At 31.7% G+C, this 14,946-nt stretch overlaps 1 pseudogene across 1 annotated transcript; it reads left to right on the top strand.

Annotated features, from left to right (window-relative positions):
* Positions 1-5,001: 5,001 nt before the first annotated feature.
* On the top strand, positions 5,002-13,305 carry LOC148602928 (arylsulfatase B-like; annotated as a pseudogene). The gene is made up of 10 exons (XR_015916783.1): positions 5,002-5,200; positions 5,715-5,826; positions 6,377-6,428; positions 7,348-7,451; positions 9,737-9,843; positions 10,166-10,224; positions 11,478-11,579; positions 11,774-11,786; positions 12,083-12,209; positions 13,068-13,305. The product of XR_015916783.1 is annotated as an arylsulfatase B-like (transcript).
* The last annotated feature ends 1,641 nt before the right edge of the window (positions 13,306-14,946 follow it).

Below are 14,946 nucleotides of genomic sequence, written 5' to 3'. Positions count from 1 at the left end.
ATATGATAAAATGAATCCGTACGATTTTCTCTATTAGGTATTTGGTTTAAAAGAAGTCGATCGATTGCGACAAAATATGTATTCTGCTGCTGAGATCTTTTTAGAGGAAACGGAATCCTTGTTGATACCAAGCGGCAGCAGGGCTGGAGGACTAGAGTTAAAAGATGACTATTATTTTATGTATCTATTTAAAAATATCGCTGTTCATAAATCGAGGTCAAATAAACATCAGTATACCTTTAACGGCAGTATATGTGTTTTAATGGACACAAGCAATATAGCGTTAGGTTTTACAAGGTTAAAAGTAATCAAAAATAGACAGTCAAAGGCATCAAAAAATTAAATATTTAGTAATAAGATTCTCTCTTTTTTTTTTTTTTTTTTTTTTTTTTTGGTTGTTTTTTTTTTCTTTTTTCAGGAGTAATTGTATCCTCTAATATCCCAAGTGAACGGTCAGTTTTAGATCATACTATCCGTTAGTATTTAAAGAGTTATCAAGGGAACCTAGATTCTAGTGGGAATTAAGAAATGTTATTCATAGACAAAGACCAAACATAGAAAACAGACCGACACAAACAATAATTAAACTGGAAGCATGAACCAGGTACACCGGTAGGGTTAGCGTCCTCTGCTTTTCTAGAAATACCTACCGAGCTGTTCATAAACGTCAAGTCTAGGGTAGACGAAAAAGCCAAAGAAAACTATGACATGATAAAAATGTCGGTTCTCATGGTTCAGATGGAAACACTGCAACGATCCACGAGTTCATGATGATGACCATAAAACTTCTGTAGTGATTATTTCAATTTTGTGTCAACATAATCCTGTTCCAGAGGCCTAATTGTAAGAAGTAAAGCGCGATGCAAAAAGTATGCATAATTACGGCAAGCTCTGACATAACGTCTGAGTTGTGATATTTCTAATTTATGTAGCGTGGTTCACGGTACTTGGAACTTTTAGAAAGGACCTTAGGGAGAGATTCGTTTTCTACGATGGAAAATATTTTCACGTTTTTGACATATTTGTTGATTTTCATTTAAGCTGTTGATATCCATGTTTTCTTTCTTACTGTTTGCCACATTGTCAAATACTTGCATATACATTGCTTTTGTAGAACTTAATTGTGCCTGAGTTAGCAAAATAAACTTGTCTTGCCTTGACTTGATAGTGGTATTTCAAAGAGTAATCAAGGGAACCAAGGTTATAGCAGTAATCAAAAGAATGTAATCCAGGGACAAAGACCAGACATGGAAAATAGACATACACAAAATAACTAAAATACCATTTTAAAAAATTCTAAAATTTTCAATTTTTTTTTTATTTGTGTCAGTACTTCTTTTTTACTCCTATATCGGACTAGTTAAGGTCTATTCACAGTTTTTTTATTTCTTTTCTGAATTTGTAAATGTACGGTCATGTTCATATGCGTGGTAATGTTAGTGAGCATGATAATGTTAATATGCATTGTAATATTAATGTTCATTGTAATGCTAAGGGTATAGTAATGTTGATATGCAAGGGAAATCAATATGCATGGTAATGTTAATGTGCATGGTAATGTTTATGTGCATAGTAATGTTAATATGCATGGTAATGTTAATATGCATGGTAATGTTAATATGCATGTATATGACAATGTGTATGTTAATGTATAGGTGATGTTTATTGAATGAAACCTTCACAAACCGATGACCTTTCTTCGTGTATATTTCTACGCCTTACGTTTTCAAAATTAAAAAAAAATGACGGAAACTGATTTCGGTTAAAGTTAGATAACTCATACAAGAAATAATTGACCGTTTTGACCGACGGGACATTTTTGTTGGCCAAGTACCATACAAACATTATTCATTTTCAGATTGTCTCTATCTATATAAGATTTTCTTATAGATGCAAAAACAGCAAATACATGAAAGGGGAGATAAATCAAGGCGCGCTAATCTATCATTTTCCCGCAAGTCCATCACTCATAGCCCTAGTCATTTAGATTTATAGCCTGAAGCGTCGTAACAATTTTTCGCTTACGTTCCTTGTCATATCCATTATGAGAAGTCACGGAAGAAAAAAATGATAAGAATCAAAAGGATTACAGTAAGGTAATGTGGGGAAGATCTTAAACAGCAAAAAAAATTTCGACGCTTTTAAGGACCTTCCATTAGAAAGCAATTATTGTCTTCTTTTCATACTACTAACTATACATCAATTAAAAAAAACAATGAGCTCATTTGGTCGTAACACACAATACTAAAACCCTAAGATACGTTTGCACCATTCCTTATGATGCAAACTGGCTTTAAATAATCTAGACATACTTTTGGTGCTTGATTTGGTTTCAGATTTCGATATTTATGGTTTTGTATACTTCTTGCATACAATTTACGTTTGGATCGTGTAATTCCTGCATATCTGGTTTCAATGCTGTTCATCAGAAGTCGCTTTCTGCAACGCATATACAGCATACCTGAATTTGCAATAATTATATTACCAATACTTTTTGTATTTAAACGACTTTTTATGATAGAGTGTGGTCTCTTATAGTTTTAATTTCAATGATACATTTATATGGACTGTATTGCACTAATATCATATCAATTGGCATCGATTGTTACATACAACTTAAATCACTTTAACAAAGAAGACACAAACTTCAATATTTGTCTTGAACTTTGTGAAGACACGTTAAGATCAGGATTTAAAATAATAAGATATGACTAAAAACACAGACAAAAAGTTGTTGATACCACGACCTTCTGTAATAGAGGCAAGCACGCAACCCTGAGATCGCCAAGACGGTTCAATAAGATCTTGCTATTAAAAATAAACATTTTAGGCAGCGTATGAGGCGTATTTGTATAACATTAGTCCAAAATGCTGTCATCCTTCTCGTGGCAATTTAGTATAACAGCTTTAACTGCACGAATTAGGTATATAATACTGTTCAATCAAAACTGTCGCTGAGCCTTATCTATATAGGTGAAAAGGTCTAATAGGAATGTCCGTATAACAAATGACATTATCAGAAAAAGAAGTAGATGGACACTTAATTCCAACCAATACTCGGATATAATAATCATAATAGTGCTGATAAACATGGTAAAAATGACTGACGTAAACATTGTGCGAACACTATAGTTTGAAATTGATTAATTTATCAGTTTTTTATGGAATAGTAAGGAAATGCACAATTGTTTTGTGCGACAAGAGCAATATTTTGATTATAGGTAACATATATAAAGTTCATACGCTAGCTACATACACCACTGATACAAAATGAAAAGTAGCGTAATTGAGGTAAATAAATCATGACTAGCTAGGATAAAATAATATAATAAAAATCAAAACCAGATATCCGGCGTCGGTTTCACAAAAAGTCGTAAGCGTGAAATTGATCGTAAATCATGACGTCACAATGCTATTTTAGTTTATGACGTCATTACTTACGATCAACTTTACACTTGCGACTTTTTGTGAAATCGAGACCAGTTTTAGTTTACGTCAGCACCAGCCTGGCGTCCAATATCCACCGAACTTAGAATGGTTTGAAGCAGGATCATTTTTATGTGTTAACGGTGGTACAATGTATTTTTTATAATAATCAAGTCTCTCCTTCAATTGCTTGATTAAAATCATTTCTAATTTCATTCCAATATCGCGGTTAATTAATTTCGTGTCAATTATTTTCGCAAGCTATATGTTTTCATTTATTTCAATAGCAAGAATAAAATCTTGAAAATAGATCGCCGCAAATAAGTTTCTTTAAATATATATTCACGCATGTCAACCTCCCCCCTCCCCCATTCAATTTTGTTTGTTTCTTGTTCAGAAACAGTTACTGATCACATAACTTGTCTTAGTTTTTCATTTTGTCGTTGCGTTTTTGAGATAAAAATTATACAGACTTTATATATTTATATTTTATATATATTTTTATATAAATGGAATTGGCACTTTGCAAGAGTTCTTGATTTAATTTCGTCGGTTGATTTAAGTTGAAGATGAATGTATAAATTCAAAAATTGCAGATCTAAATGCAGAAATTGTTGTCGTTCTGTGGAAGTATAGCATATGTAGACTGAAAGAGCGTTCGTTTGGCGGGTTTTTTTACACCACGAATTACTGTACCACTGGTAGAGTCTGAATTTTATGTGGAATAGTACTTAAAATTTCATTCAATCTCGTGGTTAATTAATTTTGTGTCGCCAAATAATGTTGGTTTAAAGTATTGTGTATGGTGTATATTATCCAGAGCCAATGCAAAACATTAATGTTTGAAGAGAAAATTTCTAAACTGAATTTGATCTGTATAAATATTCCATGGTTAGTGACTTTAAAAGAATGAGAAGATCATGTAACTTCACTCGTTTAGATCAAATCGTTTACTGTCAAACATAGACATAATATGAATTGTAAAAAATGAATTTTTAATAGCAATTTTATGTTTTGCACGTTCTCTTTTAAAACTTTACTTTTGCGAGTGTTCGTGAAAAGCATGTCTTTTTTCTAAATTATTCGATTATCTATCGCCATATGTATGTAGTGTACGCGACCTATTCAACCGTTCAATGTATATTGAAGAAGTTATGTAAGAGAATTGGACTTTGTATGTTGTTTATACAAGAGGAGATAATTGTTCTCAAATGCATACATGCGAATGGAGATAATCCAATTGCAGATAAATTCTTCTTATACTAGTTTATCCAACTTATGGCTTTAACATGATTGAAGTTCAAAAAAGCTTGCTCACAGATATATCTTCTTCGAAATAAATGTTTAAGGCAGGAGTATTACTTTTATTTCTGTATTTTGTATTTGTTTACCACATTTTCTTTGTTTTTCTTTTATTCATTTATCTGTTATTTATGTATTCAGATTCTTTTTATTAATTTCTCTCAATATAAGTATCTATATTTTCTTCATCTAGCATCAAATTTTGATTTTGTTTTATCCACATACCCTGTATTGGTGTCCTACAAATTAACCTTTTATTATCAAAATTTATCTAAACATAATTTGTGTTATACTCTAATCAATCCCTGGTAATAAGGATAGCAATACCAAGTTTGTCAAATCAGGGTATAGTGACATAACATGAAAACACAAGTGTTATTTGATACCGTTTTGTTTCTATTGACGTTTGCAGTTTTTGTGGCGAGTGGAAATCAAAGACCAAATATTCTATTCATCGTGGCGGATGATCTAGGCAAGTCGTTATGTTTTTGTTTTATACGCATATTTCTTAGAACGGTCTCAATCTCTGCACCAAAAATCGTATGATACATAAAAACATTCGACTAATGGGTGGAAGTGTTTCTTAAGGAGAACACTTGAGTTTATATCCGTAAAATTGGCCTCTTCTTCAATAAAGTGTACTTAAGACCATATTTTGTTTGCAGGGGTTACAATTTCGTTGATTAGGTGGTCCAAAAAAGGGCAATGGTTTGTGTTTACCTATTGTCAACATGGTACATGTATGTCTCTTTTCCAAGTCTAGTGTTTGCTCCTGGATTACATTTTTTTTTAATTCCACTAAAATTTCGGTTCCCTTGATTACTCATTGTTACATGCATAAAAATAGTTGTTGTCCATTATGTACGAATCTATTTCAAATTTATTTCCGTCCACCTGCGTGAAATTTCATTATTGAAATAATAAATCTGTACAGCATAATAATAAGCAAAATGATGTCTCCGATAATTGTTAATTTCTATCCACAGGTTGGAATGATGTTGGATTTCACAACCCTAATATCATATCCCCTAACATCGACTATCTAGCTAAGAATGGTATGATACTCAACCAGTCGTATGTACAGCCAGTATGTTCTCCGTAAGTAAAAGAGTATTTTAGCATTGTTTTATTTGTTAATATTGTTTTGTTTTGTTTTGTTTTATTATTTGTATGCTTCTTTTTCTTTTTATTTTTTTCGCCTTTTCATTACTGGCATTGGTTATTCATATTTTATATCAATTGGTTTATTCCAATTACTGGAGATCGTAATACACTGTAATGAAATAACCTTAGTGAACTTCAATTAATTCAATGTGCTTTATTATTATTATTATTATTATTATTATTATTATTATTATTATTATTATTATTATTGTTTGCAGATGGTTAGTAATTTTGTTAACACTATGGTACATCTTACACAAGCTATTTTACATACTTGAAGTTTTAATTTCGTTAAGCCAAATTCTTCAAACTATGTTTTAGATATTTTGGAAAAAAATAAAAATTATTATTGGCTGTATCTTCTTCTTTTCTTTGTTATTTTGTTTTTAATTTTCCATATTTAGGAAAATTGTTGTAATGTTATTCATTTATATATCATATAGTATTCGTACTAAAAATTTATATTATATATCACAAATTACAGGTCAAGAAATGCATTTTTATCAGGATACTATCCGTTCCGCTCAGGTTTACAAGTAAGAATTATGTAGATTATCGTTCAAATGTTCATTCATTTGACATGTTTATTCATGTCGCAAATCTTTTAATAATATTTTGTAATATTTTGCCTATTATTAAAACAAAAACTTTATCAACATTTTTGTCTTCAACTATATTTATTATGTTCGTGATACAAGATACAAAGTACAACTGGTTACTTTTGGATAATCTACATATGTACAATGAACCGTGTTTTCAAATCAGTCCTTTGGCAGACAAGACATACTTAAGCATTAATTTAAGGAGCATCTTACGACGCTTTGTTGGTGTGTATAGGAATGATTTCGAAGTTGCTTTGAAACAGCTATAACAAAGATGTCCTAATGCCGAAAATTTGTGTAATTATAAAACCAATCGTAATGATTTCTAACATTTTTTCAGTTGCTCATTTACTTTTTTTACTTTGTGTGTATGATTTTAGTTACTTTATGTTCTTTGTTGTGTATGTCCGTTTTCCATGTCTGGTCTTTGTCCCTGGATTACATTCTTTTGATTACCGCTATAACATTGGTTCCCTTGATTACTCTTTCAGATATTATGGTAACCACATTTATATTTTTGGCTAGGACTTTTTTTCTGTCTTGTAAATATTGTAATGATGCAATCTCTCAATTTATTATATTTTTAGATATTGATTTTCTGTTTTGCTCTGTTTCGAGGACAGACCATGAAAGGCTGTTCGTTGTCTTAAACGTTTGACAAGATTGTCGATAACAAGACATAAGTGTATCTTACAATTGCATTAAGATTTGTTTTATGTGTAAATTTTGGATACTTTTGTCAACAAAATGCAAGCTCAGTTCGTTTCTGCAGTTTCAAAGATTTCAATCTCTGGTAATAACGAAAGACATTCTTTTGCATGAACTAATCGTTAAATGTCAATATCTATTTCAGAATTTTGTTATTTTACCCGCGGCACCATCATGTGCACCCTTGAATAGAACATTTTTACCTCAGAAGCTGAAACAACTTGGATATTCGACGCATATGATTGGAAAGTAAAATGCTACGTGTTTTGAGTGTAATTCTGTCTAAGAGTCACGCAAGCTCCGAACCAGCGTCTGACGTCCGCAATTTACTCAAGGCGCTGCAGCCAACCCTCTAGAAAGATGCAAAAATTTTGCAAAGTCGGAAAAAGTAAATTATAAATTATTTCGCGTGACGTTATCCGATTGTCATGCGACGTTTTTTTTTTTTTTTTTTTTTTTTTTTTTTTTTTTTGTTTTTTGTTTGTTTGTTTTTTGGAAAGTGTCCAAGGAATTCGAAAGGCCTGTATGCAGCGGTTAGTAAGAGACGGAACGGACGTCTGTCGCGGCATAGAGCTTGGAGCTTGAGAGTCATGCAGACGATGATTCATCATCAACGTAGCCAATACAGTGAAACCTGTCTAAACCTGTCCAAATCCCGTACTCCGAACACCTGTGTAAATCAGACATTTAGTTTAATACTTTTTAATAGAAAACCGTACACCTGCATTTAATGAAAGTCCAACATGGATAAGGTTTAGACTGGTTCCATCGTACAATAGATCCCTAAAATATTTCCTGCTATCTTTTCCTGTAACGATGCTGTTTATCATTAATAATTTTTATGGAATAAATTGTAAAATAATGTGCAAATTTTGGCGAGAAATTCTCGAATTTTTTGTCAATATGTTCTGCGCCATACTTTTGTTGACACGTTCACGTTTTGAAAACATTGTCAATAACTGATTCTGAAAGTTGTCGGCTCAAATCATTTCTTTTTAATATACGATGTACATGAATTCGTATTGTCTGTTTTTGTATGAATTGTATGTGAAGCTACTTTTCAATACAATAAAGTTCAATCAGACAAAATAAATCATGCATAAACATCTAAATGTGCTTCACATGGTACATGTACGTGGCTAGCTTCATATGTTAATCACACGATAAAATATTCATACATTTCGTATAATCGCATATAATTGTCATATGTAAATTGTGTAATAAGCTAGATATTCAACTCATGTGACTCTCACATGATTACCATATGCACAGGATAAACTAGATATCTAGATCACATGGTTAACGTTCGATTGTCACAGCTAAACATTGACAATCCTTGATAAATAAAAAATGTACTTTTATCAAGAGTACATTTAAGGATGTAGACCTAGGGTAAAGGACACAACTCTTAAAAAATCATTGGAACGTTTATATTCAGCATTTTCCATCTATCTCATGTAAACATCAAAGTAACTTGGATTGATTTCATTCTGTTTCAAATGAAAGCTTGATAAGCCTTGGTGAATTTAATATGATACAAACACATCACGATTTCAAGAGTTGTGTCCTTTACCCTAGGTCTACCTCCTTAAGAAAAGTTATATTTTACGCTCGATGAGTAAATTACCTTAGTCACACTGTGAACACTTAATGCCAACGTAGCAGTGTTTTCTTAAGTTTGCTGTTTTGGGCATTGAGTTTATTTCAAATAGATCAGTCATTCCTTACAATCTAATTTTAACATCAAAATTCCACGAGTAAATTATTACAAAAACGTTGTTGACGTCAAAGTCACATAACAAAATTTGGTGTACGAGATGGTGGATAACATTTTTTTTTACCTAATTAGAAGACGTGTTACTTCTGAAATTAAATTATTATGCTATAATTACCTGTAAAGTTGATTTTATTAAAGATAACCATATTCACGTTCGGTCCATATGCTTCTCATGTGTGGCACCTATTACTATATAAAACAATATTATGCAAATGACTTCAGTACACAAAACGTAGTGATTAAAAAACAGGAAGAAAAACTAACACGCAAAAGACACAAGGTCTTTAAGTATTAAGAATAAAATGTTTAACTATTAAGCATCTTGTATTATATATTGAGCTACATTTCTTATCTATTGTTAATTTGTTTTGTTTTCTTTCTTTTTTTTTCGTTTATATCTTATTTGATAGTTTTACGAGATCACAATTACCGCTTTTTTTTTCTTAGTTTATACTGTTTTATAGCTGACTGTATCTTACGTTCTACATACCATATATACTACGAAGCATAACAATCATATAAAATGAAACCTGTGTAAACCAAACCCTGAATAAACTGGAAATTTGTCTACACTTGATACTTTTTGAAGTCCCTACATATAAGTTGAATGCAGTTTGACATTTTGTAATCCGTACACCAGTTTAAACTGAACGTAATCTTTTGTACAAAAGGGATTTGTTTCATAAAAATTCCACTGTATTGTTGAAATAGCTCCCTGTATACTGTAGAATTGAATTGCTTTCGTTAATTGTTTCAGATGGCACCTTGGAATGTGTAAGTGGGAATGTACACCAACGTACCGAGGGTTTGATACATTTTATGGATATTACAATGGTCAGGAGGACTACTATAACTATACTGTTAGTGGGTGATCCATTTTCGTGGTTTTTGTAATTTGACGAAAGCACAAATTTCCATAGAAATTTTAACATTTAGAATAATTTAATCCACAAATATAACATTAACGAACACAAACAAATTATGAAATCACGAAAATAAGTACCCACAATTAAAAGAATCATTTTTGAACATTCTTTATACCGTCTTACCTATATTTTTCTTTCTACTTCTATCTGTTCGGGAAGTCGACACTTTTTTTCTTTTGAAATTCTCGTAAATTGATATTGATATTTTGCAAGAGAAAATAAATCATTCATTTCTGAAAGTGATTCTATTAATCCTTTAGAAGGAGGATCTGATTTCCGTGACAATAAAGACCCAATCAAACCAAATGAGTATTCGACCGTAAGTACAATTGATAAACCATGATTTCGAGTATTCGACCGTAAGTACAATTGATAAATCATGATTTCGAGTATTCGACCGTAAGTACAATTGATAAATCATGATTTCGAGTATTCGACCGTTAGTACTCTCTGCAAATAATGATTTTAAGTATTTGACAATTAGTAAATTTGGTAAATCATGACCTCACAGTAAGTGCCTTGAATATTTTTAAACAATGTTCATTCACAATTTAACGACCCGTGGTTAAGTTGGCAATATGTCAGCCATTACCCTTTTTCTTGAGATTTTTTCCTATGTTTCATATATTTATTTAACTGTGTTTTAAAACAGACATTTACTTATAATTTGTTCATAAATGTAATATTCGGGGTGCGTGAACTTTTTTTCAGATGTTTTTTTTCTTTATGTAGGAAAAATGAGAGATATCTTCACCAAACTTAATAGCTGTATAAATGTGATTGAATGCATATTTTGGATTATTTTAGATGGCCATCATTTTAAAATGGTCGCCATTCAAAATAAGGTACCCCTTGGAAATTTGTGTAAATGTCATCAGAATTTTATAAAACTTGATATTTAGGCTTAAAATTCATGGTTAATTCAATTGGGAATATTAACCCATAGATGTACACTTCACAAAACAAATAAAAGAAGGGGTGCTTCGGTCGAAAAGGGGTATATGTTATAATATAGGACATCGTTATATCTCGTAAATCTAAGTAGCCATCAACCTGAAAATTGGTGTGGTGGTAGAGTTTAATGATCTCTATAACATTATACTAAAAAGGTGAATTGAAATTTTATGTGTTGCTATGGTAACGAACAAAATGAAAGTTTTAGTTGATTTTTATGATGTTTCAGATGTTTTTCCTTTATGTAGGAAAAATGACTTTAGATATCTTCATCAGAACTAAAAGATATATAAAACCATCCAAGTGTGAATAAATGTCATCTTTTGGATTATTGTAAATGGCCGCCATCTAAAATAAGGTACCCCACTGAAAAACAGTAGAAATTTCATCCAAATTTTATAAAACTTGGTATGCTTAAAATTGTATACTGAATTTAATTTTTTTTCTGTGAAATTGGGGAAGGTGAGGGGACTTGTATGTGACTTGCTTGCAAGTACAACTTGAAACTTGTTTCTCGTGTGTTTTCTTACTTGGAGCATGTGTACTAATTAATAAACCTTTACAAATAATATTCATGTAATACAACAAATATGCGCTAATTGTGAAATTTCTTTTCAGTACGCCTATGCCCGGCGAGCCGACCAGATTATATCCAAGCACGATACCAGTAAACCAATGTTTCTATATCTACCGTTTCAGTCGGTCCATGAACCAATAGAGGTATAAATATGTTAATATGTACACAAAATATAATAGGCTCTAAACCTAAATGATAATCATGTGATATAAATGGTAGGCAAAGAAATGAATTAGAAATCTTTAGAAAATATGGATATATTAATTTATGGAGGTTGGCCTAGGGGATACAACTCTTAAAATTACGGCCTGGCACGTTTTCTTTTCCTATTGTCTAGACCCGCGCCTATGGTAATATATAGTATGTTTTTCTTATCTATCATTGTAGTACTAAATATCGTGGAAAACCATTTTAGCATTGCCTATTGCCATACATAGCATTTTTATTCATGTGTGAATTACTCCGCGGTTAGACCAAACTGTAACGTGACAATGAAACGGAATGTCTCTAGAACTTCTTTTTGATCGGTTAAAATTTTCCAGTCACCCAATTTCTCCTGCCTAGGTTCGAAGTTTTAACGTACGTCAAACTAATTCTAAATCATTTCTGTTTTACATGTGATAATTCATTATTTTCATTGAAACAGTACCTGGAATTGATGGAATAAACCACTGGGATACTTGACGTAACGGGATGAAAACAACAAGGAGGACTGAATTCTTTTACAACCTAGATACTTCATGGCTCCCTATTAATGGGCATGCTGCTATCAGGTAAGTGTTTCTATGACCTGTTTTTAAGTTAAGTAGTTGATTTCAATAGTATGCATTGTTAAATGGTTCAAGTGGTAATAAATGAAAAGATACCAACTATTTTATATGAAATAAAAACAAAAACAAAACACCGGTGATGTCTTCAATGTATTAGCCCCACTGCAAGTACGTACATTGCAACTTTTTCAGGCCATTTAATTGTATAGGTTTTGAACTTCAGTTTAATTTCCTACACAAGATTTGTATTGTTTAGTTTCAATTTGACGTAAAGCAACACAAAAATAAAAACAAAATCAGGGTAATTAAGTCCGTAATCCTTTTCGGTTTCTGATACTTCTTTGTATCACTGCAAAATCAAGACTTGAACTAATAATGATAGTATAGCAGTTCAACACAGGTGTGTTTGATTGACAATACGTTTCTGATACAACATTCAAATGTTATTACACAAGGTAGAATCTCTCAGTAAAGGAATTGGCTTACTATATCAATAGTTTTCATTCTGAGTACTTCTTGTAAGCATTTTTGGGGGGAATATACACAGCCAAATGTGCCACATATGATAATCATATGATTTTCATATGTTCGTGAAAAACATAAGATTATCATATGATAATCATGCGATAATCATATGTATACCGAAACATATGATTATCATATGGTGCTCGATTTATATGAATCATATGATGCCTGTGTAGATCGCCCTACATATTTGATTCTTATGTTCCTGGGTTCTTTTAAAGGGAGATAACTCTAACATATTAATGCCAAATATATTTTCTCTAAAGCCTCCTTGAAAGACGTGTGCAGTATATCGAGATTTGTCAAGTCAATATGATTTAAATCTGTTATTTACAGAGTCGGTAATTACAAACTAATTGAGGAATATGCTGGTCCTTGTAATGGCTGGTACCCTGTTCCGACCTCTGAGGAAGATGGGGAAGTCGAGAAACCAATCGATTTAGGATATTATCAATTATATGACGTTTTAAGTAAGTTTTATAAATCTTTTGTTGAATCTAATCGTATATTATCAGCGCATGAAAAAAATTTAAATCCAATTTACGATGATAAATTGATCAATAACATGGACTGAATACAAAACATGCACTGTTATTAAATGAAACAAGAAATTTAAAGTTTTTTCTGCAGTTCAGATAGTCGAATTCAAGTAAATCCTGTTGAGGTAATTCTACAGGGTGTTAACATCAGAATGTTTGGTGGTAGGACTAAAAATGCCGAAATATCTGGTTTTCAAAACTAAGTTTATTACCCAGTATTCGCCAAAATTAGAAACGCGAACATATTTTTATATCATTTTGCGTACAAAATTGTCAAATTGCACTCCAGAAAAAATAAATCTACAAATTTTATGTATCCTTCTGAATAAAGAACACTAAGGATAGTACTGGTAGTAAAAGTCAATACTGATAGTGAAGATTGATCAAAGTATCATTCAAGTTAAGTTTGGCGACAGTGAAATTCCAAGTCTAGTTGTATTAGCTTAACATTGAACTTGTTCAAATAAAGATTCATATTATTTACTAAATACTCACTTAAAATCAACTGCAATTGTTCTGATTGTTTACCATTCTATTTTCGCAAGCATCATTCTGTGCTGACTTTGCAAGCATTTAAAAAGTCACTACGAATGAAAAGATTGGTTAGTAACTTATCATATATACATCTGTAAATGTTTACTGCTTTTATTTTTTGATGATCCAAATGAGCGGCACAATCTACATTTAAAGGAAAGTAATATTTTAAGGCAACTAAAGGAAAGACTTGACATTTTTAAGAAATATATTGTGCCACCAGTATCGCGAAAGAATGATCCAAATTCTAACCCTAATAATTATGGCGGGTTTTGCACACCAAGGTGGTGCTAATGATGTGGAAATGGATACGATAGTGGTTTCAGTAATATCCTTGGAGCCCTCTTTTGTTTTGTTCCTTTTTTTATTTCACTTGAAATACAATGTTTTAATTTTATTTGTACGTTCTTGGCGTTCTAAAATGTTATTCATATCACTGATTTCTCGTACATCAAAAAATCAGTACATTTTATAGATTCATTTGTTTTTTACCAATTACGTTTTTTCCAATCGCTACTAACATTAATAAGAACAAACTTCAAAACTCAAGTCTCAAACAAGAAAGTCCATGGATTTAAAAAAAAACAGTATAACCAGCAAATGAAGTCATGCAACACATAAAGATCAAAACTTTCACGCAGCAAGAACCCAAGTAAAAGCAAAGGGTGAACAAGGTCCTCTGAATAGATACATGTTAACAGTGTATGCTCTCTAAGAATGCCGTCATTTTGTTCTGTGAAGGTCAAAGTCTGTAACATATTCAAGAATATGTATGAGAGATGTAGGTCGTCAGTCACATTCTCTAAAATCTTGGAATTTCAAATACAAAGTTATATCGTTTTTCTGGAACAAATACATTGCAATCATTGATGTACACAACGTCATATATTAAAGTAATGTGATATACATATTTATATATATAATCAAGTCTAAGCTACTTCCCAACTCTAGAATTTGGTCGCTCACTCAACGGTTTTTGAACCCCTTCTCTTCTCTGACATCTATGGCAACGACGCCTGCACTATGTTTAACGCTCTAGACCACTCGGCCAACTAGACTTTATAAAAAAATATAGCTTTCGTTGACCGATTAATACTTCCTAGTAAGTGAATCTTAAACATGAATATTAGCACATGATGAAA

Source organism: Perna viridis, chromosome 11 (assembly GCF_037379345.1).
Source record: "Perna viridis isolate PV_CMFRI_1.1 ecotype Kerala chromosome 11, ASM3737934v1, whole genome shotgun sequence".
NCBI lineage: Eukaryota > Metazoa > Mollusca > Bivalvia > Mytilida > Mytilidae > Perna > Perna viridis.
Note: the sequence above shows the minus strand (reverse complement) of the source record. Positions and strands in the feature narration are given on the sequence as shown.